Source organism: Hydra vulgaris, chromosome 08, assembly GCF_038396675.1.
Source record: "Hydra vulgaris chromosome 08, alternate assembly HydraT2T_AEP".
Taxonomy (NCBI): Eukaryota; Metazoa; Cnidaria; class Hydrozoa; order Anthoathecata; family Hydridae; genus Hydra; species Hydra vulgaris.
This window is the reverse complement of record NC_088927.1, coordinates 2,018,530-2,045,671: the sequence shown is the minus strand read 5'-3', so window position 1 is coordinate 2,045,671 and position 27,142 is coordinate 2,018,530. Positions and strand designations below refer to the sequence as shown.

The 27,142-nt window shown below is 24.9% G+C and overlaps 1 long non-coding RNA gene across 2 annotated transcripts in view; it reads right to left on the bottom strand.

Annotated features, from left to right (window-relative positions):
- Positions 1–18,605: 18,605 nt before the first annotated feature.
- Positions 18,606–27,142, bottom strand: part of LOC136082894 (uncharacterized) — a 74,235-nt gene continuing 65,698 nt past the window's right edge. The window contains exons 5-7 of one of the 2 annotated variants that reach the window (XR_010639812.1): positions 24,159–24,197; positions 23,918–24,057; positions 18,606–19,426 (exon numbers count right to left, since the gene is read on the bottom strand). This is a non-coding gene — a long non-coding RNA (uncharacterized LOC136082894). Of the gene's footprint in view, positions 19,427–23,917; positions 24,198–27,142 lie in introns of both variants that reach the window. The other variant, XR_010639811.1, reaches the window with a different exon arrangement.

Below are 27,142 nucleotides of genomic sequence, written 5' to 3'. Positions count from 1 at the left end.
GATATTGGTTATGTTAATCTACAAGGTAAAGAAGATATCAATTACGGTTTTTTTGAATAAATGTGAAAATTAATTTTTCGTAATTTTTTTAGTAAAAAAATGTAAAACATTCACTTAAAAATATTTATAAATTTTTGGAACATGATTTTAGAAAAGTAAATATGACTGGTTGCGATGATGATATAGAAACTTTAGAAGCCATATTTGATATGTCGAGAGATATTTGTTTGCATTTTAAAGAAAAAAAGAAAAACATTTTTTTATTGTTAACAAATCAGGTTTAAATGCCTTTTTAAAAATGTTGCTTGGTTTAATTACAAAAGCAAACAAAAGATTAAATGATATTTAAAAATTTTTACAAGGTTTACAAATGAAAGAAGAACGAAAAAATATGAAAAAATTAATACTTGTAGAAAAAATGAAAAATCAAGACAGCGACGATGAAGAAAAGTTAATTAAAAATGATGAAGAGGATGAAAATTTAATTGAAGATCAAAATTTTGAAGAAAAAGCAGAGATGTTTGAGAATATAGAAAAATTTTCAAAAAAATTTAATTTTTATTATGAATGATGTGCAAAAATTTTAAATTGAAATTGTAATGTAATTTTGTTTTTAGACAATTAATATATGGAAACTAAAAGAGAAGCATGCTGGGATATTATTTGAAAAATGAACGCTGCACAGTATAAAAGATCGAGGAAAATATACAGTTTTATTGTTACGCTTTACTCTTACTCTGATAATCTACAAAGCATTTATAATAATATGAAAGATTTATTTATATTCAGTATAAATTCATATAACCCGCACGAAATAGAAGCGTATATATTCGTTTTTAATGAGATTATTTACTTTGCGTCAATTTATACAGTTAGACGAAGAGCAAGAAGGAATCTTGACTGTGATTGATAAAGTAAAAAAGATGATTATTGAAAATGTTGGTGATAAATTTAAAGATCGAATGTGTACTCGAAATCTTTTGATTAAATTAATTTCACACATGATTATCATGTCTAATATTGCTATTGAAGAAGATGAAATGATTTGTTAATGAAGAAAAAGAAAAATATAGTAAAAGAGATGATGCAAAGGCTTTCTTTTTAAATTCTCATTATCCAGAATTTAAAAAGAATTAAAAGTTTCTTTACATGACCTAAAATAAAGAACGTTTAAATTTGAAAAAAATTTTAAAAAATGAATTTATTTTTATTTTATTGTAAATTTATAAATTTTTTTGTATTTAGTAAACTAATTATGGGTTATAGAGGTGTATGGACAAAACTCATTCATGATTATCCTGATATCGATGAACAATTAGAAACATTAAAAGATTTTGTTAAATATGATCTTCATCGAGATCAAGTGAATCATGCTTTTGGTAAATTAAACGAATTAATAGAACAAATGCGCAAATTGATCGTTTTAAAGATGGAATTGAAACCCTGAATGTTTTTATGAAAGCGATTATGAATATGATTATTAAAACTAATAAAACTGTTGATAAACTTAAAAATTGGTAGAAAAAGAAAAAGATGATGCATGATTTCATATTTAAAAGAAAATTATCCCGAATTTCATAAAGAAAAAATGAAAGAGTTTAATTTGGAAGCAAAAATGAAAAACTTTCAAGATTAAAAGATAAATTGAAACATGATTTTTTAATTTTGCTTAGTCATATAATAAATGTGTCTATTATTTAAAAATAATTTTTTTTTTGCTTTGTTTATGTTTTTTTATTACTACATTAGATTATTACATAAATAAAATGGAAAAAATTGTGGTGAAATATTATTAAAAGTTGCTAACAAACTCAAACTAACTTCAGAAACACTTTCAGTTGTTGATATCAAGACTAAACTTCTTGAAGATTAGTCTTGATATCAACTCATTTTTCAAATGGTATGCCATACACACTTTTGCAGGTATAGAAATAGAAGAAAAGGTTTAGATTATTATATACAACATATGCATCCTGATGTTAAAAAACGCTGGTTAGAAACTGATGTTTTAATTATTGATGAAATTCAAACTTTTTAGAGGTATACAAATTATTGCTTGTGGAGATTTTCTTCAATTATCACCAGTCAAAGGAGCTTTTGTTTTTAAATCATTAAAATGGCAACAATATATGACTAATGTTCTTGTTTTAACAGAATGTTTTAGACAAAAAGAAGATGCAAAATGTTTTAAAGCTTTAAATGAAATACGTTTTGGTAAAGTATCAGATCAAACTATTGATTATTTAATGACTGGTCATTTTGATAAAGATGAAAATATCAATGTCAAATATACAAGAATATTTTTTAAAATCGCAGAAATAGATTATAAAATGCTATTAAAATGAACGAAATAAAATATGAAGGACGTTCGTTTCATTCTAAAGATATTATTGAGACTGCAAACATTCATTTTACATTTCAAATTCCTTTAGCTATTCATCTTAAAATTAATGCCGTTGTTATCTTGTTTAGAATTATCAATGTAGAAGAAGGACTGTGTAACGGCACGGTTGGTATAGTCACTTTAATAAAAAATAATGCTGTTTGGGTCATTATGAACGGAAAAGAAGTAAAAATTGAAGCGGTAAAAGAAGATATTTTAGATTGTTCTCATACTGTTGTTTCTTCAAGAATGGGTTTACCTTTACGATTAGCTTTTTTTTTACAGTTCATAAAGCTCAAGGAAGTACAATGAACAAAGTCGTTCTTAATTTTAATTCTAACGCCTTTATTAACTCACTTTATTATGTATCTTTATCACGAGTTTGTAATATTAATGATCTTTATATTATTCATTAAAATAAAACAGAATTACGAAAAATATTTAAAAATATAACTATTATTGAAGATAAAAATGAAGTAAAAGGATTATATAAAAAATATATTTAATTTTTTAGTAAAAAATGAATTTCAAGTATAAAACTGAGGAAAGCAAATTTAGTAACAACAGTGTTTAGAGATTATTTTTATTATATCAAAGATCATTATAAAGATGAAGATGTAGTTGTAGAATTAAAACTCAACACAGAAATTCAAAGTCCAGATGAAATTGTTTATCATGTGGAACAAAAAACTTTAGAAGGATTTGAAGTGAAAATGAAAATTGCAAGTACTTTTGATGATTTGTTTCAAAAAATTTTAATTGCTTAAAACATTGTTACTTTATGTGCAAAATCAATAGAAGATGGTTATTGTATAATAACCATCTTCTATTGATTGTAAAATAATGAAACTTTGTTACGATTCTCCTGTTTATTTTATAAAACCTTAACCAGCGAATTTACGTTTTAATAAAGATAGCAACCTTAGAAGTGTTTTTAACATTTTAAAAGACGATAGTGATTGGAAACTGATACGGTTATGTATTTTTAAAGTCAAGTCTCTAAGTAATTAAACTGGAAGATCAATGATGAAATAACGAAATTACGAATTGTCGGGATATAAAAGAAAAATAGATGACTGAAGATGAAATCAAAAAAGGAATAAAAGACAAAAAGAGTTATGAAAAACTTAAAAATATCGAGGAATGGTTACAATAAAAAAAGAAATAAAAATCAAAAGAGACGTAAAAAACTTAAAAATAACGAGGAATGGTTACTACAAAAAAAATGGAGATCAAAAACGTTATAAAAAATGTTATAGGAAAATTTTATACTAAAAAGAACAAAAAAAACGTCAAAGAAGTTAATGTAGACGAGTGGTTTGGAGAATGGTGTAGACCTCATTATTTAACACAATGAAAAAATCAGAAAAAGGTCTTTCTTATACAGTTTTGTCTTATGAACAAGAAAGAAAAATGTTTCTGGATTACGATATTTTGTTTAAACCTGGTTTATGCTTTTATTCTGCTTTTCTTATATCTTCGTTCGAGAATCGAGATATCTTTGTTCGAGCTCGAGAATAGAATGTTTGCACTATTAAAAAATGGAATCAAAAAGTTTTGGAAAAAAATAATGTCAATTTACAATCAAAAGAAAATGTTTTACAACTCCTCTTTGAAAATCAAGAAGAAAAGAATATTATAGCTTGGAATAATACTTTAAAAGAATTAAAAGAAAAATCTAACAACATGTCTTTTCAAACTTTATAAGATTTATGTCAAACTTTTGCTTATGAAAACACTTTTGTTCGTGTCAATATTAAAATTTTTTCAATCAATAAAAATAATAAAAAACGTCGTTTATTACGTTCTAAATTAAAATCACATTTTTAAAGCAGCATTAGTGAATTATTAAAAGTAGCAAGTAGTGTTGCTGAAAGTAGCAAGTAGTGTATAGTATTAAAAGTAGCAAGTAGTGCAAACATTACTAAAGAAGATCAAGATTCTCAAAGAGTTTCTATTAACGAGGAAGAAAGAAATAAATCTAACGAACGTAGAAAAACTATTAACACTACAAAAATATGTATTTTTAAAAAACAATTATTTTCACGCTGTAAGCATTTTGAATAAAAAATTTTCTATCATACATTCTTTTTCATCGCGCTCGCGTACACTTTTTCAATGTTTTGGATGTGGACAAAAATTTACTAGTGATGATCATCAATGTGAAGGTTATTATAAACCTCATATATTTACGTATGGAGATAACATTACTCATTATAATCCACAAAAATCGTTTATAAGCGCTAGCAGATTTCCTCGCTAATATATTTCCTTTTCTCATTTCTTTTGATTGTGAAACTATTATTACAAAATCAGAATCAAATGCTACTTTAAAAGTAAAACCGTTTTCTGAATTTGCATAGTATGTCATATTCAATGTATCAATGAAAAATTAGCTATAGAATGTTTTGGTTTGGATGAACAAGGATAAACTGTTACACAATGGATTTTTATTATGAAAATGCAATTGATAATTTAGAAAAAAATCCTTTAACCAATTTACCAGAATATTTTCAACCTGGAGTTTCTTTACTTCACAAAACACATATTTTATGGGGAAAATTAAATCAAAGTAATGAAAATATAGAAATACTTAAAATGAAGTTAAGAGTTTATGATTTGACTGCTTTAGCAGACACTTTGGTTCGTTTTGCTTATGAAATATGTTTACCTTGTTTTGAAAATTTAAATATAACAACAGAAGAAAAAAGTTTAATATGAGTAGAAGAAAATATTTCATGCACCATTTGTAGATATCCTGCAGATAAAATTCGTTGGTCTGATATTTATAAAAATAAATTTTCTTCTTCTACTCCCCAAGAAATAGAAAAGTTAAATCATAATAAATTTCGTGATTACGATGATAAACAAATTCAAGCAGTCAGTATGATTTTAAGAGTGAGTCAATTGGAATTGTTCATGTTAAGCCCTAATGTACAAAATTATTTACTTAAAATCAATTCTGAAAAAATAAAACAAGATTTATTTAATGTTTCGAGTTTGTATTATATCTGTTGTAGAGGGTGGGAAAAACTTGAATACATGTATGCTACAAATGGTTTATTAAGTGATTATGTAAGAATAAACACTAAAAAGCTTGTTTATTTTATGAAAAAATTTGCATCACTTTTCATGACTGAAAAACAATTACAAATATGGTTTGAAAATGATTCAATTGAATTGTTAGAAGATCATTATTTTTTAATAAAAATATTCCGAAAATGTGTCAAAGAAGTAACAATACCTTGTCAATATCAATACGGTAAAATAAATGATCCTATTACTTTTTTGTATCTTATGAACAAATTTCAACAACCCTTTACATAACTTATGGTTTCATTGCATGTTGTTATCATTTAATAAAAAATTTCAAAAAAAAAAACAATTATAGAAAGACATTATTCAAAATAAAAAAAATAGACAAGAACTTTTAAAGGAATGGCATACATTATTCAATTCTTTTGAAGACTATCTAGTCATTGACCATGACCATTTTTCAGGACAAAGATATGGTTTAGCTCATGATTATTTTTAGTTTTATTTATAGATTTATTTACATTTTAATTTTAGTTTTATTTATATAGATTTATTTATTTTAATTTCATATCATCAACCATGTCAGTATTTTTAGTTATACAAGTGAATTAAATTCTACCAAAAGTTTAATTCAAATTCAATATCCTCTAACAGATGAGCATCAAAAAATGATTGAAAAAAGTATTCGAGGTGGTATGTCGACCAATGGTAGACAAAAATACGCTATTGATACAGATTATTATGAACCAAAAATAAAAGAACTTGAATTAAATAACGACATATTAAGAGGTTGTTTATTTTTTATGGATGAAAAGGGACAATTTGGTGGAGCTCAATTAAAACCTTTACCTTTTCATATGAAATATTCTTTTGATATGGAATGCATAACTTTAGACGACGTTATTAAGAAATATCATCGTGTTAATTTGAACGGTTTTTCAACAACCGCTTTAGTTCATTGTCAAATTACCATTCAGCCAGAATACCAAGATTAAGTGAGAGGGTTTTCACCTATGTTAGAAATAAAAATAATATCATTACAAGATTATTCTCCTACTGAAATTGTATCTAAACAATATTTGAAAAAAAATGGGTAATATAATATAGAAAAAGACAAAACTTTAAATTAGTAATGAAATTAAGTTCACACGAAACGTGTGAATTTTTAGATTTAATATGGTTAACGAAATGTTGTGGATGTGTTGTTAAAAAAATTTTAAAGTTTTACCTCTTTGGCGTTATCCAATAGCCCGAAAAATGGTAAAAGAAAATATGGAAAAAAGAATAGAAGCTATTAAAAAAGGTGACAAAGTATATCGCAAATTCTTGTATATCGCAAATTAACGGACTTAATGGAACATTAAGTCAACAAATTGCGCTATAACTCAATACTGTTTTTATGAATAACAAAGAAAAAGCTTTTCAAAACATTGAAAATTTTCAAAATATGCGAAACGTTTTAGTTCAAGAACGACAAAGTGATGAAAATGTAAAATTGATAATCCCTTTTCATTTTCAAAATTTAATATATAACGAGCAAATATATATCGGTGTTGAAATAGAAAGATATAAATTCGACGTTTTTAAAAATAAAGTATGTTTAAATTATTACGAGACACCTGATTTTAATTATGCTTATTATTATTTTGAAGAAAGACTCTTACATTTGATTAGTGATGTCAAAACTTAAAGTATTTTATTTCACGATGGAAAAGATCATCAAGAAATGAACGATGTTTTTGAACTTTTAAAAACAAAAGTTCTTAAAAACGCTCTTATCTTAACTACTAGTGAAAAATGTAAATTAGTTAACAAATCTTTACGTATTGTTCTTCACAAATTTTATCTTATGCTAAACTAAACGTTGGACGTTTTAGTTGGGAATTAGGTAAAGTGTTCCGAAATCACAGTGCCGAAACACATTTAGTAGTAACAGATACCGATTCTGGTTGCTTTTTTATTACACACAAAAAAAAAGACGATAATGATTTTGACATAAAGTAGAAGAATGGATTTATTTTTCTTAAATTGGACAACATTGGATGGATTATACTAATTATAAAAAATCTCATTATTTATATTCAGGTCTTTATGCTAAAGAAACGGATCATTTTCAAAACGAAATACCTCCACCGCATTACATAGTTCAAGCTTTTGCAATGGGACCCAAATGTTATAGTGTTCACAGTATAAACGGTTGTGAAGAGAAAGAAAATTATTATAAAACAGAGCTAAAGGAGTACCTAATTCTAAATTATTAGTTTCAAATTGCGAATGGTTTTGATACTTTTGCAGCTGAAAGATTTAGAGAATTACCTTATCAATTGGTCAAAGAAAAACAACCCATTGAACAAAATAGAATGAGTGTTAATTTTAAACAAGTCAAAAAAGAGACCATGTCATTGATTTTTTAAAATAATTTACACAAAAAAATTTTGTTTTTGATGATGGAATCATGAATGAAATTGGAGACCAATATCGATTGACGCTGTACGAGAAGTCAATTTAAAAGTCTTACCTGTTGTGGAAAAATTTTGCAGTGATGAACACATACAAACATTACTTCAAATTGAAAAAAACATTATAAAAGAATCAGAACGTTATAATACAATGACAAGGTTTTAATCGTGAAATTATGATACCTTTATTATGTGATATTAAAAAATTAGAGTTATATTTTTTTTGATCAAAAATTAACAACCCAACAACTCGAAGATACGTTAAAAATTTGGTTTAAAAAAATTTTATCTAGTAGAAAATACAGAAGGAGAAGTTCATTATATCCCTGACCCTAACCCTAACGCTGAAGATGATTTTTATACTTAACGTTTAATTATAATCACTTCAAATGGCTAACCTTAAACCTAACCCCCTTACCCTGACGTGAATTAATCCCTGAAGAATTTTTAACTTGTTGTACCAAATGGTTAATTGAATATTTAAGTTTTGTATATTATGATAGTGAATTTTTACCCGAATTACTGAAGACAATTAGGTCGAGATTGGAAAGCGTGTGGAAGATATCTACAAATGGACGAATGTCAACTCATTGCTATTGAAAAAGATTATGTTTCAACCAATGAAAAATGTTTTCAAATGTTAAAAACATGGAATCATAATGGAACAATGAAACAATTGCTTTATGCTATGGATAATATACCAAGAATGGATATAAAAAAAAAACATTTTAAACCGTTTTTTGTAAATTTTTTATAAAGAAAAACAAACTTATATAAAGAAAGTTGTAATTATTATTTTTTTTTTTAACGGAAAATAAAGAAGGAAAACCTATAGAAAAAATCTCTAGAAAAAAAAGATGATTGATCTATAATTGAAATATTAAACAAAAAAGGTTTTCATAGTTTTTATTTAAAAGGAAAAACAAGTGAACCTGAAATTAAAGACTAATAAACAAATTCTCAAGTTAAATTTAATATTTTTAAACCTACCAAAGATGTGTATCCTGAAAATACAATCATTACAGGTCCTACTAATAGTGGAAAATCTACTATGGCGACAGAATTATTACAATACGGTAAATTTCTAAATGCAAAAATGTTATTAGTTACACAAATGAGAGAACCTAGTGAATCTCAACACAAAACATGGCGTGATATTATTAATTTTACTAAAAATAATCTAGAAGCTTATGACATAATCACAGTAAATAGTCCAGAAAATTTAGATTCAGTCATACAAAGAGCTATTATTTTTTCAAAAGATAAATATGGCATTCAAAACAGCGATCATTGATTATTAAAAACTATAATCTTGTTTGATGACAAATATCGCTTTTTGATTAATAAGTCAACAGTATACTAGCGCGTGTTCTAGCGGATCACATCTCGGAGTGGGTACCATTACAGTCTTTCATTCGGTTCCTTCTAAATCGAGTAAATGTTGGAACAACTTAGCATCACGTTACAAATGCATTATTTCCTTTGATAACAAGAGCGAAATTAAAAAAACATTTAAAAGTGATTTTCCTTATGCTGGTAAAATGCATTATGCCATAAGTGATTTATTAAATAAAGGAACATCTAATCAACATGGTTATTTGGCTTTGTTTAAAAGAAACAGCTCGGTAGCACGCTTAAGAACTCAGATTACAAGTAAAGAACAAAAAGTATTTTTCCCAGAAGACTCTGAAGGTAAATTGGACTTTAATTATAAAGAAATGAGCGTTAACAAAAAAATTGTTAGTTCTCAATCGTTTCCCTATGTAAAATCGCAAAATTTGAAAAATTTTTATTATACGAAATCTCATCACAACAATTATAATCATTAAATGCCCTCAAACCAGCATCAAATGCCCTCAAACCAGCTTTAAATAATCTTTTTCGCACTGTGCTGCAACTCATCTGAACACCAAAAGTGTTCATTTCAACCATCAATCTGTGTGATGTCATCTTGCGGTTATATTTAGAGAGTCTCGCCAAAGCTCAATCATTTTATTGTGATGATATTCTCTTTCTTCCGCATTTTCCTTTTCGTTTTGGAATACCAGTTAAGCCATGCTGCATGTTCTTTTTTATGCTCGACACGATGCTATGAGTCACACCACATTTTAAAGCTATCTGACATTGAGTAAGCTCTGTATTCTTCAAGAAAGCTTTAATTTAACCCTTTTTACGGGGAGATAAATCTTTTTTTGTCACCATTGCTACTAAAGTAAATAAATCAATCAATTAAACACTGAAGACTATTTTGATTTTGTACATGAAGTTGATTGTCTGGTTGTAGGACCTCAAATCAAATCATTTCTGGTAACTCTTTGCAAAATAATCCGTGCCTAATTGCAAATATTTGAAAAAATTAAATATTTATAACTAAGAACATTACTGACGTATTTTTTAAACTTTCAAAGTACAAATCTAATATGCAGGCACTAAAATCTCACAGTATTGTCCCAGAAAGAGTTAGTAATCCGTCAGGGTTAGGAGTAGGCCTAGGGTTATGATATTAATCATAATACTAATTAACTATAATGCATTTTAATGACAAAAAGTAGAAGTAAAGTTTAATTTTTAAATTTTTATCAATTATTTTAATAATTTGAACAGTAATGTAAATATGATGTAAAAACCATAAATAAAACTTAATGATATAAAATATAACTACAATAATTTTATAATATGGTTCGTTGCACAATTTTATTATCTATTTTATACCATTTTGCACCAATAATTGCATATGGTGAGCATAATGGTTTGTACTAACTAAAGATAAATACTTTTTTTTTCACTGAAAATAGAGTTTTCAGTTGACATTACATTGAAATAAATTTATCTTTTAATGTTACGTTAAAATAAATATAATGAAACAAAACTTACTTTTATGATAAGACTGCAATTGATTAATTTGTTGCGTAAAGCTTGACAGACCCACAAGAGAGTATGGTTTGTTTTCTTTATTAGAAACACTAAAAACATTAATGTTTCTTTTAGCGTTTTGCAAACCAACATTCACAATTTGAAAACACATTTTAAACGATCCATCACAATAACCACCACCAATTTCAATGTGAAATTCATAGTTTTTTTAAATGAGTTTTTGCAATATAAATAGTATTAAATAATTTCAAAAATTAAATTTGATAATGATAAAGTTGATATATATATATATATATATATATATATATATATATATATATATATATATATATATATATACAAAAAAAAGATATAAGTATAAAAGTGGAAAGGGTTCCAACAAAACCAACAACAAGCTATTTATTTTTCTTAAATCATTTATACAATAGTTTTAATAATAATACTAATAATAATAATACTACTACTAATAATAATGTATTATAATAATATAGATAATAAGATAAAAAAAGATAAATAAGATATAATAAGATAAAAAAAGGCAATACATATTATATTAAGAGTAATAATAGGCATGTTTACAAAAATTACAATAAAACAATAATTATAACAACTAATATTATAATGGTGGTTATAAGCATAAAATTATTTATAATAAGTATAGGATTTATAATAATATAGGATGTAGTCACTTATAAAGAAATCTGATCAAATAAGTGACACCAATTTTTAAGCATAATATAAGTAATAATATGCGAAAACATACATTAAAACATATGGATCGTAAATATATAGATTAAAGCACATAGAAGATACATTAAAACAAATATGCGGAAGTCATAATTTGCAGGTTTCGATAATAATAAAAAAGAAAAATATAAATAAAAATTACTGATGATAATTGTAGTAACAACGAATAAAAAAATTAAAAGACTATTTTAATCGTAAGGATAATATCTAAAATTCACAAAAAAAAAGTTTTCTAGAGTTTTTATAAGTTGATATTGTTTAAGCTGGAGTAAATATATTTTAAGATGTAGTTTTTTGGACTCGTTAAAAATGCATGCAAGGCTCCTGTTCCATTCACTGGTGCACCGATAAACAATAACTTCTGGATTTTTATAGTAAGTACATTTAGTTTTCCATTATGTATATTTCTAGTAGAGAAGGTATGTAATAATCTACTTTCTGTGATATAGTTTGTAATAAGAAATAATACTTTTTTATTTAAGTAGTTAAAAACAAAAATAAGATTAGCATACTTTACTAGAGCTAGAAATGTTGGAATAAAAATAGTTATCAGTTACCAGTATGTTTTTTAATTCTTGAGGCTGAATTTCATTTCAAGTTTTTTAAGTCTTGAGAAAATAATTTTTTGTTAATAACAAGTAAAAATTATTAATCAGGAGGAGGGAGAGGGTTGTAAATGAACTCAGGGTGGATTAGAAAATTTTCTAAAAATTTATTAATGAACATCCGCCCCACCCACTTTCTATTAAGTACTCGAGAGCTCACATATATGTGTGTATATATATATATATATATATATATATATATATATATATATATATATATATATATATATGTTCTGTCGGGATCTCATGCGCGGTGCTTGTTCATCCTCAAAATACTTTGAATGCATGTTTGTGTTTAGTAACAAGAAACTTTTTGTATGTTTATTTCATAATTAGTTTTATTAACTTTGATTATTAACAATTTCATTGAAAACACAATTATTGTTGAAAGTCTTTTTTTTACAAAATAAATCGTAAAAAGTGCTTTAAAAGATTATATGAGAATAAAACAGAGATACCCAAAATTAGATTTACAAAAAAAGTACATACTTTTTAAATAAAAAAACAAGAATATACTAATAAAATCTTAATAAATAATAAACTTTCAAAATTTTGACAATTTAAAAAATATATATTTTAAACAATAGTTTTTGTAAACAAATAATAATATTTTAAAAGATTTACGGCTTTGCAGATATGGCTTCAAGAATAAGCGATAGTTTTAAAATAATAGTTCGTTTGATAATATATTCTTAAAACAATTTATGCTAGAAATTTTAAAACTTAACAAATCGTCACCCAAGAATTGGTTTGTTCAACAGACCAATTTACAAATTGTTGGTAAAACGCGGTTAAAGTTGAGTATGTTATAACAGCTCTCGTATTTTATTTAGAGCTAGTATAGATATTTATAATTTACTATCTTTACTTTGAAATTATTGATAAATCAAAATATAAATCTTGTTTACCGAAAATTAAGATGATATTAGCATATTTAATTTGGACAGTGAACAGAACTGCTCTTAGTACAAAATCTTTGATAGTTTCATAGGATATTGAACAAAATGTCAGGATAATGAACAAAGCAACACTAGTCACAAAAAATATATAATCTTGTTTTCTTTAACAATTTAAAAAAATGAAATATCATAAAAAAAATAAACTCAAAAATAATTATTTTAGGCAAACATATAGGTTATCACTAGTTTAAAGAACTATATTATAGTTATAATATTCCGTAGTATTATTATTATAATACTATGGTTTCAGAGAGTCTTTTCTAAGCAGTCTTCTTCTTTTTTTTTTGATTTTGTTTTAAGATTTTGTTAGTTTTTAAAACCAATTCATAATATTGTTTGCCAATTTCATGCAGAATATACTTCAGCATTTTGGCTAAATCTCTATTTTTATTTTCTGATTGTGAATATTGCTCAGTTTTTAGGCGAAAACTTTTTGCAATTGCAGTAATTCAGTAGATAATTGCTTTACTTGTACTTTATCTATATCCAATTCTAACACATTTGAAGTCTTCATTAAAAATGTTCTGCACTTGACATTTTTCAAATTGCATTTTTATTGTACACAATTTGTTTCATTTTCGTGTAAGGAATTTTAGAAATTAAAGAGGTTGCTGTTCTTTGCTATTCCAGAAAATGAGTGGTAATTATCTGCAGGATTTTAAAATTTCTTGATTTTATAGACATGTTTTTTAATACTCTAATCAGGTTGATTGGACTGTATATTTCTAAATTTTTAGTGTAACGCTGTATAACACTTTGTGTTGCATCAATCTCTTGTAAGTTACCGTTTACTGGCTCTGAAAATTTTAGCTCTATAATTTTAATCTGCTGCTGACTTCTGACTTTAAAATATTAAGTAATGCTAAACTCGTTATTGAATTTTTATTTTATGGAACTCAACTGTCCGACCACAGAATGATTTTACTTATATGAGGAATGTCTTTTACTATATTTTTAAATATTTTTACAACTGCGCTAGCAATATCTATGCCAGATCTACCGCTTAAGTATTCCGACCATATGCTGTTGTATACCCTTTTGTTTATATTACAAGGACCTGTTAAATTGTAAACATTAAGTTTACTAAAATAATAAAAGCTTGATACATTAGCTTTTGGCAGATTAAAAATATTTTCAAGATCTAAAACTTCAACTATTATACTGTTAATTATCTGTCGGTCCTTCGCTCTTTCCTCAAATCCTTCTATATTTCTTTGGATGTGCAATTCTTGCTGATACTTTCTTTCCTCTGATGGTTGTTCAAGAATTTTATACTCTTCGCATTCATCACATCTATTTTTCTTAGGTTTAAAAAATGATAAATTAAACTCCTTATAGAAGACTTTTCTGAAAATGTTTTCTTTTACAGAATTTTCATCTGTAACCTTCTACAGATCATACATTTTTGTTAAAGTTAAACAGCCATCTAAGTATTGCTTATTGCTTTTGGCATGACAGTAATGTGACTTGACAACAGAAAACGATTTAATGAAATTTCTAACCATTTCTAATTTTTCGTTCGATTTACTCTTTTTGACATTTCGACTCTTGAGTGGTGATCTTGGTATAGAAGATGTTGGATTTTAAGTTTTTTTTGAAAGTAATATATACGTTGTTGACTATTGCTCACTGTCCCACAAAAAATTGCACACGTGCATTGTGTTCTAAATAATACTTGCACACATGTGATTTTCTGCTCGTTTCTTTTTATATTCGTTTTCGAAACGGTTAACCCCTAGTAGTGTACCTACTATATAATGAAGCTTTTTCTCCTCCAATAAGTTATAAAATTGTTTTATCGTTTGATTTCTTTCTTCATGGGAAAAATAATCACTGCATTCAAGACTGCATTTTGGTTTACAGTCTCCTTTAACTTTTTTTGCAGGATGTAGTTGTCCTTTACTATCAAGATACTTTTCTCCCCTCTCTTTTTATTTTTCTTATATTTTTTTAACCAATTATTTAGGATCCTTTTTCGTTTTGTAAGTTACAAAAGTTACATACAGTTATATACAGTTGTAGTTTCTTTTCCTTTACTTTTTGTTGGTAAAATCAAAGATTTAGATTTGTTTAAACTATCATCATTTTTCTCTGTAGATGTAGTATTACTTTTTTCCAAATGTTTAATATTGTAGATATCCTCTGTCATACTCATGGTTTCAGTTTCATTTATAATTTTATCATTACTTTCAATTACAAAAGATTTATCCAATATAAGTGTTGACTAACTGACAACAACTTTTTATGAAACAACTTGTCTCGTGACCTCTTCGGACGCAGTAATTGTCTTAGCTGGATATTAAACAGAGCAAAACTAACGGCGACTTGGAAGTTAAACCGCAGTTAAACACGCATTAAAATAACGTATTTGTTTGTTCAATATCCGGATATCGAACAAAATGTAATAAATTGATGTTTACTTTTTATGGATTCTCAACAAAAGAAGTCTGAATATTTTGAAAAGAAATGCAGATTCTGTATATTTTATAGTAGATGTTAAACAAGCTTATCTTGTAATGAAATTCTGTAATAGTAATTGATTTTCAGTAAAAAGTGGATACTAAACAAACCAATTTTAGGGTGACATAATCACATACAATTCAAGTTTTAAAACAAAAAATTTTTGTTAATTGAACATATACATTCTCAAAACGACTAAATAATTAGGCCGTTTTTTCGTAACTAAATATTGATACCGTGGTCAATAACCAAGACCGTCTGCTTTCCCTTCCCGACCAAGTCTGGTATCATTGAGAAAGAACAGTCCAGAAATACAATAAAAATACTCAAAATATGCCTCATTTAGACTGCAATAGTGACTTTTGCCGGGTGTAGATGACACACATACAATTTATAATTGTTCTTATTACCAAACTACCATATCCGTATTGGGTGCGATAAATATAGGTACAACATATAACGATCTTTTTTCAAAAACTCTTTGTTCAGTAAAAAAGGAAGAACGCATGCTTGAACAGTGTGATGATTTTCCTGTTAAAAAAGCCATTTCCACTTACTTGTAGGAGTTTTTTAAAAACAATAAAGATGATTTTGAGATAAACTTAAAGCAAAAAACAATACAAAATGGGAAACAATAGATTGTACAACATTGTTGAGTTTGACATAAGAATAAGATAACTCTACTTTTATTGATACATATTTTACGGATATTATGAATAGGACTGTTAGTATCTTGTTTTATAAAGCTGCATGCTCATTCTTCCGCTGCCAAATCTTAATCATAGTACTTTGAACAACTAAAACAGAACATGGATCAATTAGCCATAATAAATATTGGTAACTTTGCAGAAAATTATGCTTTTTCAGTCCAAGGTGAAATACAGAGCTAAAAATTTCAACAAATTAAAAACAAGATATAATTCAAAATGATGCTTTCACTTTATGAAGTTATGTCGCAATAGTCTATACTGCCTCAGAGATACAAAAAATAAGATCCGCTATTATTCGCCCAACTCAATCTGTTTGAGTGCGGCAGAAAAAGTGTAAAAGAATGGTTCGACCATAACACATGTACACGAGTTCGGCGACTTTTTGCCGACCGCAAACACTTCAAGGTTGGCAGTTAGATCGGCATTGCCAAATAATGACCCTAATTCCGAGGGTTGAGTCTATGATTGACTCTAAAGTCAAGCTAGTCCAAATGTTTCCTTCAACATATTTTAAATATCTCAAATGTTCCATCAATATATTTTTAACGGACTCAAATAGAGGACTATTTTTTATTTCAACATATTGAAAAAACTCTATTTTATAGAGCTTGCTTTAGTTCTAGTTAAAGTTTAACATTGAAAAAGTAGAAATGAAAGAAATACAACATAAATAAAAAAAAAATCGTACTATTAAAGATCCAGTCAAAATAGATTTCAATTCTATAAACAATAATGTATATTAAGTAACTTTTTAAATTATTGGTAATATAATAAAAAATAAAAACTTAATGTTGAAGTAGTAAGTCAACCTTTGCATAAATATTAATGATAAATACAATAAAAATGACTTAACTAAAAACAAAAATAAGTAACTAAAACTTTAACGCAACTAAAATAAACAATAAACTATGCTAATAAGATTACTTAAAATTACATATGGAATAAATAATTTTGAATTTTTGATCTTTACTAATGTTTTTGTAATACAATATTAGGCCTTACCCTTTTTAAATAAAGTAGAGACTTACATCTAAAGGTTGTTTAATAAATGCGGACATTTAAAAGTTAAATAAAAAGATTCTTAACCATTCTTTGCACTAACGTAAATTAAAGCAAAAATAATTAAATTGTAAATTTAAAAAATAGTTATAATTTTTTTATTTTTTACTTAGAGAAATTTTTTATAAAAATACATAATTATATAAATATAGAAAAAAATATATACATTTCATTATTATTTTTATGAAAAATTATTTGCAGTGATTTATAACAATAAACTATAATAAAGCATCAAATACTTTTGTAATAATAACATAATAAAAACGTAAGTACAAATTTGTTTTACAATTAAAAATATAAGTAAACAAAATTTATTCAATTATTTGATTCGAGTGTTTCGATTTGCAAACTGTGCATTATCTAAAGTTTTGATGGTTGTGTATTAGCCCATGTATTATAACCATTGTTAACGAAATAATTTATTAAATAATAGTATATGAAATTTATGCAAATAGTATAAACATATGGACGATATGTTTATTTTGATTGTAAATATTTACTAAAAGGAAGCCGAGATAAATTATTATTCCCAACTATATGTATATATTTTTATATAAATATATATATATATATATATATATATATATGCATATGTATACATGTATACATATATGTGTATGTGTATGTGTGTGTGTATATATATATATATATATATATATATATATATATATATATATATATATATATATATATATATTTACTTATATATTTGTACACATAAAAACTTAAAAAAAAAGGAAAACTTCAATTTTATCATTGTGTGTTTTTTTAGTGAACGTTTAAGAGCTATCAAGTTAAGGTTTGCAGGGAATGTTACTCAAAATTCGCTGTTTATTATTTGAACGTTCATATTGAAAGTTCAAAAACTGTAAATGGAATGGTTTGTATTAAATAAATTGTTTATCACAATTTTCAAATAAGAATCTTATTCATCCTAAAACAAATTGTTCTGTTATTAGATTCTTAATCGCAATCAGCGGATCTACAATACGTTAATTAGCAATACTTTAAAACTATTTCTTCCCTTAATCAATTAAAAATAAATTAAAAAAAAAAGTATAATCACTAAAAAAGAGTAATCAATTGTTTTTTTTTAACTGCATATATATTCCTTTTTATTAATGATCATGATCTGAATGTTTTATAATCTGAAATAAAAGCAGCTGTAACAATAATGTCTTAAAAAATAAATATGAGAATCAAGCATTTGAAAATAATATATCAAGATTAATTATATTCAAATTCAAATATTTTTAAAGTTAGTTAAAAATTTTTTACAGATAGTTATAAATTAGTTCTTAGTTTAGGTTTCTGTGTTTATATTATGTCATTACTTTGTTTAATTTATGATAACGTTATTGTTTATATGTAGTTATACTTAATTTGTTTAATATATATCCTCAAATTATTTATTTACTTTTACGTCATAATCATCATCACATCCATAAGTAAATTGGTCATCGACTTGATAGTGATCATGATTGTTATGATCATGATTGACCTCTTTATTATCAGCATGTTATTATAGTACATATTGTATATTTACCACTGTTTAATGAAGAGTTTCTTTATCTTTTGTTATTTGGTGAATTTGAAGAATCGTTTAAAGACATATCTTATCAAAAATGCACATATAGCTTTCCAACTTAATAGTGATTTTACAAAAATCCAAAATAATTAAATGTATAAGAACAAAAACCAACATCATCATTATTATCATAATCAAATACTTCTGAAAGCAGAGAATTTTATGAACAAGTTAAAATAAGAACAAAAAAAAAACATCTGATAAGACTCACAAACTACTATCTAAAAAATTAATGTAATACAAAAAATAATAAAAGAAATGTGTACTTGCAAGATCCCCCACCTCCTTCAATTATTCGGTTTTTGGAATAATTAAAATAGCAAGTTTTAACTTTTCAAACGTCGGATTTTCATCAAAATTGAACCATGTTTTTATCATTTCATATGCTTCGTCTTCTTATTTTCATATATTTATAGAATCATTTCTATTTGCTTCTACAATACGCTGTTTGACATTTAAGGAGTTATATTTAAAACCAATCTTGATGATGTAGTTCAGACAACTTAATTTGAAATTCATGATATCGTAGAACTCCATCAATGAATACTAAAAGCAATTCAATCAAGCAATATACTTTAAACTATTTTAAAAATTGAAATATGTTAAAAGCAATATTAGCAACAATGTATAAACTAACAAAATTTAATAGTCGTTAAAAAAATCAGGCCTTGTAATAATTAAAGTACAGGTTAAGCCTAATAGTGTGTTTAACATTTTAAAATCATATAATGCAAATCTATTAAAATAGTGTTCACCCGGGTGAAATAATGTTTAGCAATAACTCAATGAATACTATGCTTATATTTAATTTTTTTTATTTCTTTCATGGCTTTTTTTTAATATCATTTTTTAATTTTCGAAGGAGGCTAATCAAAAACAAATGAATATTTTAAATATGTCAATACTCTAAGAAATAATTCTCAAAATATTGAATATATTGGAATCAAAATCATGAAAATACAAATAAAGTTTTGTTTTTTTAACAAAATAGTACACTTATTTGCTTTAAATAAACAATAATTATTTACCTTATTCCTAACCCTAACGCATGTTTTTTACCTTTTTTGAGCCCCTGACTGATTATAACACCTTGCATATATATATGTATATATATATATATATATATATATATATATATATATATATATATACAAATATAAGTTATTAAAAACGTTTTTATCACGCTTACGATGTTTTAGTGTTATTTGTATTTTTACATGATTATATGAAAAAATTGTAGTATTGTTCACTTAACGAAATTAAAGTTAATAATAGATAAATAATAAAAATATGTTCTTCGTGCACTCCTTTGATATTTTAAAAAGTTAAGAATAAAACTTGCTTATTGGTAATAACCACCTAACTAAACGTCGTCATTAATTAGGCAATATCGTTTTTTAATTAAAATTCCATTCAGGGTTAGAGTTAGGATTACATCATTTACTATTTTTTGAAATAGGCTAATTAAAAGCGAATGAATAATTTAAAATTGTCTATCCTGTTGAACAAAATTACTGATGTAATTGATATTAAAAGCCATTCCTTGAAAAGACAATAAAAGATCTTTTTTCTATAAAATTCTATACAAGCAATTTCGTTTGCTTTAGTTATTCAATAATTATGTTTACTTCGTGAACACTTTTAAAGTTTCCGAGAAGTTAAAAATAAAGTTCTCTTATTGAAGATTTTATTGTTGCGATGGTATTTCAACTAAATGATCTCGTTAATTATACGAAGATGTTTTTTTAGTTTTTCTTTATTTAATGAAGCAGAGCCTAGTAATTATATAAATTAAGTCAATTACACTAAATAAAAAATGTTAGTGTACCAAGGGCTGTACTTTTTCAATGCTCCATTTTAAGGACCAAGATTTGTCTAAAATTGATGAAGCTGCACATAATAACATCGCATTACTAGTTACTTTATTTAATTATAATTATTTTTTTTAATTACTTGTATTAGTATTGATATATTACTTATATTTATCATTTACTTGTGTTATTATTGATATATTAAAATTCAACTTCCTAATAAATTGACAATAACGATAGACACAAATAAAAACTTATATATTCTTTGATAGTTTTCATCACATTTATATGGTATTACTTATTTTCAACACATAAAAGAATAACAACATTGACTATTATTTCTAAGTACAACGGACGAACAAGCACACAGGTTAAATGATAATACCAAAACGACCGCGAGAAAAAATTTTAACATCAATCAAAATTTAAAAATCTACCTCGTTACCAAACAGAATCTTTACGTTCATCTTTTACTCTCCTAAAAGTATCCGTACTTTAGCGGAATTTTATTCCGTTATTAGTACGAAAGTACCATATAACAAAATTAAACGAAATATTTCCTAAGTTTAAAAATAAATTTTAAAATACGGAGTTTTCTGTTGGATCAAGGTTTTTCATTACAGGAGTCAAAACTAAGGCCAAAACTTTAGCCTGCAAACTTGTCACATAATAAAACCAATTTTAGGTATTTTAACTCGCGTGTTTTTTGTAAATAAGAATGTTTCTTATATTTATGTCTTTTTTTAATGAAAAGAGTTGACGGACTAATGTCTTTTAAATTTAATAGTTCTCCTTTATTTTATAATATGAAGTTAAAAACACAAGTAGTAGTTTATTTACTTTGTTAAGTACCAAGTTTTAATGAAGCATGTTTAACATATATTCTAGAGATTATATAGAACATATGTACATTTTTTTTAGTTGTTCGCTAAGATTGTTTTATAGGAACGCAAAAAATAAATATTGGTTATTTGGCTTAACAATTAACATTAGTTATTTGTATTTAATTCAAAAACTACAACTTAAAGTTTTCAAGAAATAATAAATACCAAATTTTAATGAAATACGTTTTACATATATAGCAGATATCGTATAGAATATATGTACATTTTATTTAGTTGTTCACTAACATAGTTGTATAGTAACACAAAAATAAGTATTGTTAATATGGCTTAAGAAATAACATCAGTTATTTAAGTATAATTCAAAAACTATTATTTAAAATTTCCAATGAGGAATAAGTACAAAATTTTAATAAATCATGATTTACATATATACTACAGACCGTAAAGAATTTAGGTAGATTTTATTTATTTGTTCACCACCATTATTTTATAGGAACGCAAAAAGTAAATATTGTTAATATGACTTAAGAATAAACATTAGTTATTTGTATATAATTCAAAAACTACAACTTAAAATTTTCAAGAATTGATAAGTACCAAATTTTAATAAAACACGTTTTACATTTATAGTAGATATCGTATAGAATATATGTACATTTTATTTAGTTGTCACTACTATTATTTTATAGTAAAACAAAAAACAAGTATTGTTAATATGGCTTAAGAATTAACATTAGTTATTTATATATAATTTAAAAACTATTTTTTTTAATTTTTTAACAAATATTAAATAAAAACAAGAATATTATTAAAAATAGTGAGAACAATACCAGTAACATACACATAGGTATATAAGGAAAGGGTTAAAATATTTTTTTTTTATCTCCCACTTTTGTTAAAAATTTCAGTGCTTGATAATGACAACTTGTATTGAACTTTCTTTTCTCCACTCAATGAGAATCTTTGAAATTCAAACAACAAATTATATTAACTTACATATATAAATTATAGTTCCATGTATATATGAATATAAATGTACCTATATATATATATATATATATATATATATATATATATGTATATATATATATATATATATATATACATTTATATATATATATATGTATATATATAAGTTTATATATATTTATACATATATATATTTATACATATATATGTATATACATATATATATATATATATTTATATATATAAATATATATATAAATACATATATATGTATGTGTATATATAATTATGTGTGTATATATTAAAAAAAAATGAAACCTTAAGTAAACTATCACTTCCTTATTGCATGTTTGTGGTGAATTTTCAAGAGATACTAAAGTAACATTTGCAGTGAAGGTTAACTAAAATATGCTATTATTCATTCAGACGTTCAATTTTAGTTCAAATACTTTATACTGTTTAGTTTGTATCAAATATATTGCCCGTAGGTGATAACAAAAAATAAAATTGTTTCTCCATCGTTTTTTTTATGAAAAAGTAAATACACCTATAGAACTAAGTCATTAAAATCTATTCTTTGTTGTTTCTAGGTGTAGTTTTAGGTTAGTATGGAAAGTAGAAGAACCATATAAGTTTAGTCCTAAATTAAAATTTCAGTTGATGTTGCTTGTTTTTAACTACATACTTATTCCTTTTTATTATCGATCCTGATCTGAATGTTTTTTAATCTGAAATAAAAGCAGTTGTCACAAAAACATGTCTTAAAAAAAAATGTAGAATCAAGCATTCAAAAATAATATAACAAGATTTATTATATTCAAATTCAAATATTTTAAAGTTAAAAAAATTAGTGCTTAGTTTAGGTTTCAGTGTTTATATTATGTCATTATTTTATTTAATTTATGATAACGTTATTTTTTATATGTAGTTATATTTATTTTGTTTATTATGTATCCTCAACTTATGTATATCTATTTACATCATAATCATCATCATCACTATACGTAAATTGGTCATCAACATGATCGTTATAATGATTGTTATAATCATGATTGTCCTCTTTATTATCAGCATGTTATCATAGTACATATTGTATATTTACCACTGTTTAATGAAGAGTTTCTTTATCTTTTGTTATTTGGTGAATTTGAAGTATCATTTAAAATTATATCTTATAAAAAAATGCAAAAATAGCTTTTTAACTTTATAGTGATTTTACAAAAATCTAAAATAATTAAATGTATAAGAACATGAAACAACATCATCATTATAATCATAATCAAATACTTCTGAAAGCAGAGAATCGGATAAACAAGTTAAAATAAGAACAAAAAAACAAACATAAGATGAGTCACAAACGGCAATATGAAAAGTTTATGTTATTTAAACAATAATATAAAAGAAATGTATACTTGCAAGATCCTCCGTCTCATTCAATTAATCGGTGTTTGGAATATTTAAAATAGCAAGTTTTAACTTTTCAAACGTCGGATTTTCATCAAAGTTGAACCATCTTTTCATCATTTCATTTGGTTTGTCTTCTAGTTTTTGTCTATTTATAGAATTGTTTTTAATTGCTTTTACAATATGCTGTTTTACATTTAAGTAGTTATATCTTAAACCAATCTTGATCAAGTAGTTCAGACAACTTACTTTGAAATTCGTGATATCGAAGAACTCCATCCATAAAGACTAAATAGCAAAGCCACATTTGAAATTCAATCAAGCAATAAGTTTAAAATTATTTTAAAGAATTGAAATATGTTGAAAGCTTAGGAGATTTATTAGCAATAATATATAAACTAACCAAGTTTAGTCGTTAAAAAAAAATCAGGCCTTGTAATAATTAAAAATTAGAGACTAAGCCTTATAGTTTGTTTGACATTTAAAAATCATATAATGCAATTCTATTAAAATAGTATTCGTCCGGCTGAAAAAATGTTTAATAATAACTAAATGAATAATATGCTTGTATTTAACTATTTTTTATTTCTTGAATATTTTTAAATTTCTTTTTTTTAACCATCATTTTTTATTTTTTAAAGAGGTTAATCAAAAGCAAATGAATAATTTAAATATTTCAATACTTGTAAGCAAAAATTATGAAGTAATTGGATATATTGGAATCAAAATCATGAAAATACAAATAAAGTTGTTTTTTCAGCAAAATGGTACATTTATTTGTTTTAAAAATACATTAATTATTTACCTTAACCCTAGTCCTAACGCATGCTTCTGCCTTTTTTGAGCCCGTGACTGATTAAAACACCATATACATATATATATATATATATATATATATATATATATATATATATATATATATATATATATATATATATATATATATATATATATATATATATACAGTGAGAACAAAATTTAAGTTACAATACAATTTTTCAATGAAAATAATATCTTTGAATAAAATACTGTCTCATAGAGTAGTTATAAAGAACTTCTTTTTTCTCCAAACCTTTATTTGGTTAAAAACCTTCAAAAAAAATTTTTAATTTGTCTCTTAGCTTTTATACTTGTTTAATAAAATAACTGTGAAACAGTTTCAAGTTTCTGTATTTTGTTAATATAATTTAATATTAAGGTACTTCTTTTGCTTTAACTACATCTAACAAGCTTATCGGCAAGCGATTCATTTGGCATTGATACACTAGATGTTTGATTTGATTATTGTCAATGTTAGACCATGACTTAACAACAGGTTTCTTCAAATCTGCTTTTTTCGTAAATGCCTTATTACCTATTTTCTTATCTAATATAGTCCATAAATGCTCTAATGGATTCAAATCTGTATTCTGTGAAGGCCATTCTAAAACATTTATGCCAGGTACGTCAAAAAAAGGTTTTAGTTTTTTTAGCAGTATGTTTTGGATCAATGTCTTGTTGAAATAAAAAACTGTTTCCCAATCTAAGTCCTTCAGCAGAAGATTTTAAATTTCATTTCAATTTATTGTTATCTAAATCAGCATTCTTAGTTTCATCAATAAATTCCAGTTTATCAACACCATCCCATGCCATACAACCCCATAACGTTACACTTCCACTACTATGTTTAACTGTTCCTCTAGTGCAGCTTAAATTGAATCCTTCACGCCTCTTTCGCCAAACTCTCTGCGCACCATCAGATTTTTTAAAATTAAACTTCGATTCATCAGACTAAAGTACTTTTTTTCAAAATGATGCTGGCATTAAATAATACTTTTTTGCAAAACTTATTTTTCTTTTCACATGATTTTTTGTTAAAAACAGTTTTTTCCAAGCTATACATCCACTAAACCCTGCTTTATGAATGTGATTTCAATTTGATGTTATTGAAATTGTGTTTCCCGTTAATTTTTTCAGATTATTTGCTATGTTTTTTGCACTTTCAAACCGTTTTTTTTAATCATTCTTAAAATTTCTCTATCATCTTGTGAGGTTGTCTTCAGTTTTCGTCCTCGCCTAGTACGGCTTTCAAACGTTTCATATTGTTTGTATTTATTTACAATGGCTCCAACTGTTGTAAATGTAATTTTTGTAAGCACTTTAACTTTTCTATAAGTATTTCCTTGTTTAAACTAAGTCTATAAGAAATTTTCGTTAAGTAGTGTTTAAATATTCACTTTACGGTGCCATAATGTTTCATAAACAGAGTTTTAAATAGCAAACAGAGTTTTAAATGGCTATTTTTATCAAAAATGTTATTAATTGCTAAATAAAAAAACAGTTTTGTACAATTAATTTTTGTGCATGCAAATTAATACACGTGTAAATAAAAAATCAAAAAATGTTTATTATGTTTTATATTTATTATAATTTTACTGTTTAATTATAAATAAGAAATTGCCTTAATAAATTAAAAAAAAATTGATTCAGTTATTTTAGTTATTAATTAAGATAAAAGCAAGTTTTTGCAAATAAAATGCAAAACTACTTTGTTCAATTAAATTTTGTTCTCACTCTATATATATAAACTTGAAAATTATTAAAAACGTATTTATCACGTTTACGATGTTTTGATATAATTTGTATTTTTACATGATTATATGAAAAAAATGTAATATTGTTCAATTAACGAAATTAAAGTTAGTAATGATAAATGATTATAATGTATTCTTTATGCACTCTTACCAAGTTTTAAAGAATCAAGTAACACGTGCACTCTTACCAAGTTTTAAAGTATCAAGTTTTAAAGAAGCATGTTTAACATATAGACGAGAGGTTATATAGAATATATGTACATTTATTTAAGTTGTTCACTAATATTGTTTCATAGGAACACAAAAAATGAGTATTGTTAATTATGGCTTAAGAACTAACATTAGTTATTTAAATATAGTTTAAAAACCATTATTTGAAATTTTCAAGAATAATAATTACCAAATTTTAATAAAACATCTTTTAAATATATACTAAAGATCGAATAGAATATAGGTACATTTTATTTATTTGTTCACTACTATTGTTTTATAGGAACGCAAAAAATATGTATTGTTAATATGGCTTAAGAAATAACATTAGTTATTTATATATAATTCAAAAACTATTATTTCAAAATTTTTCAACAAATAATAACAATAATGTTATTAAAAATAGTGAAAACAATACCAAAAACATACACACAGGTATATAACGAAAAA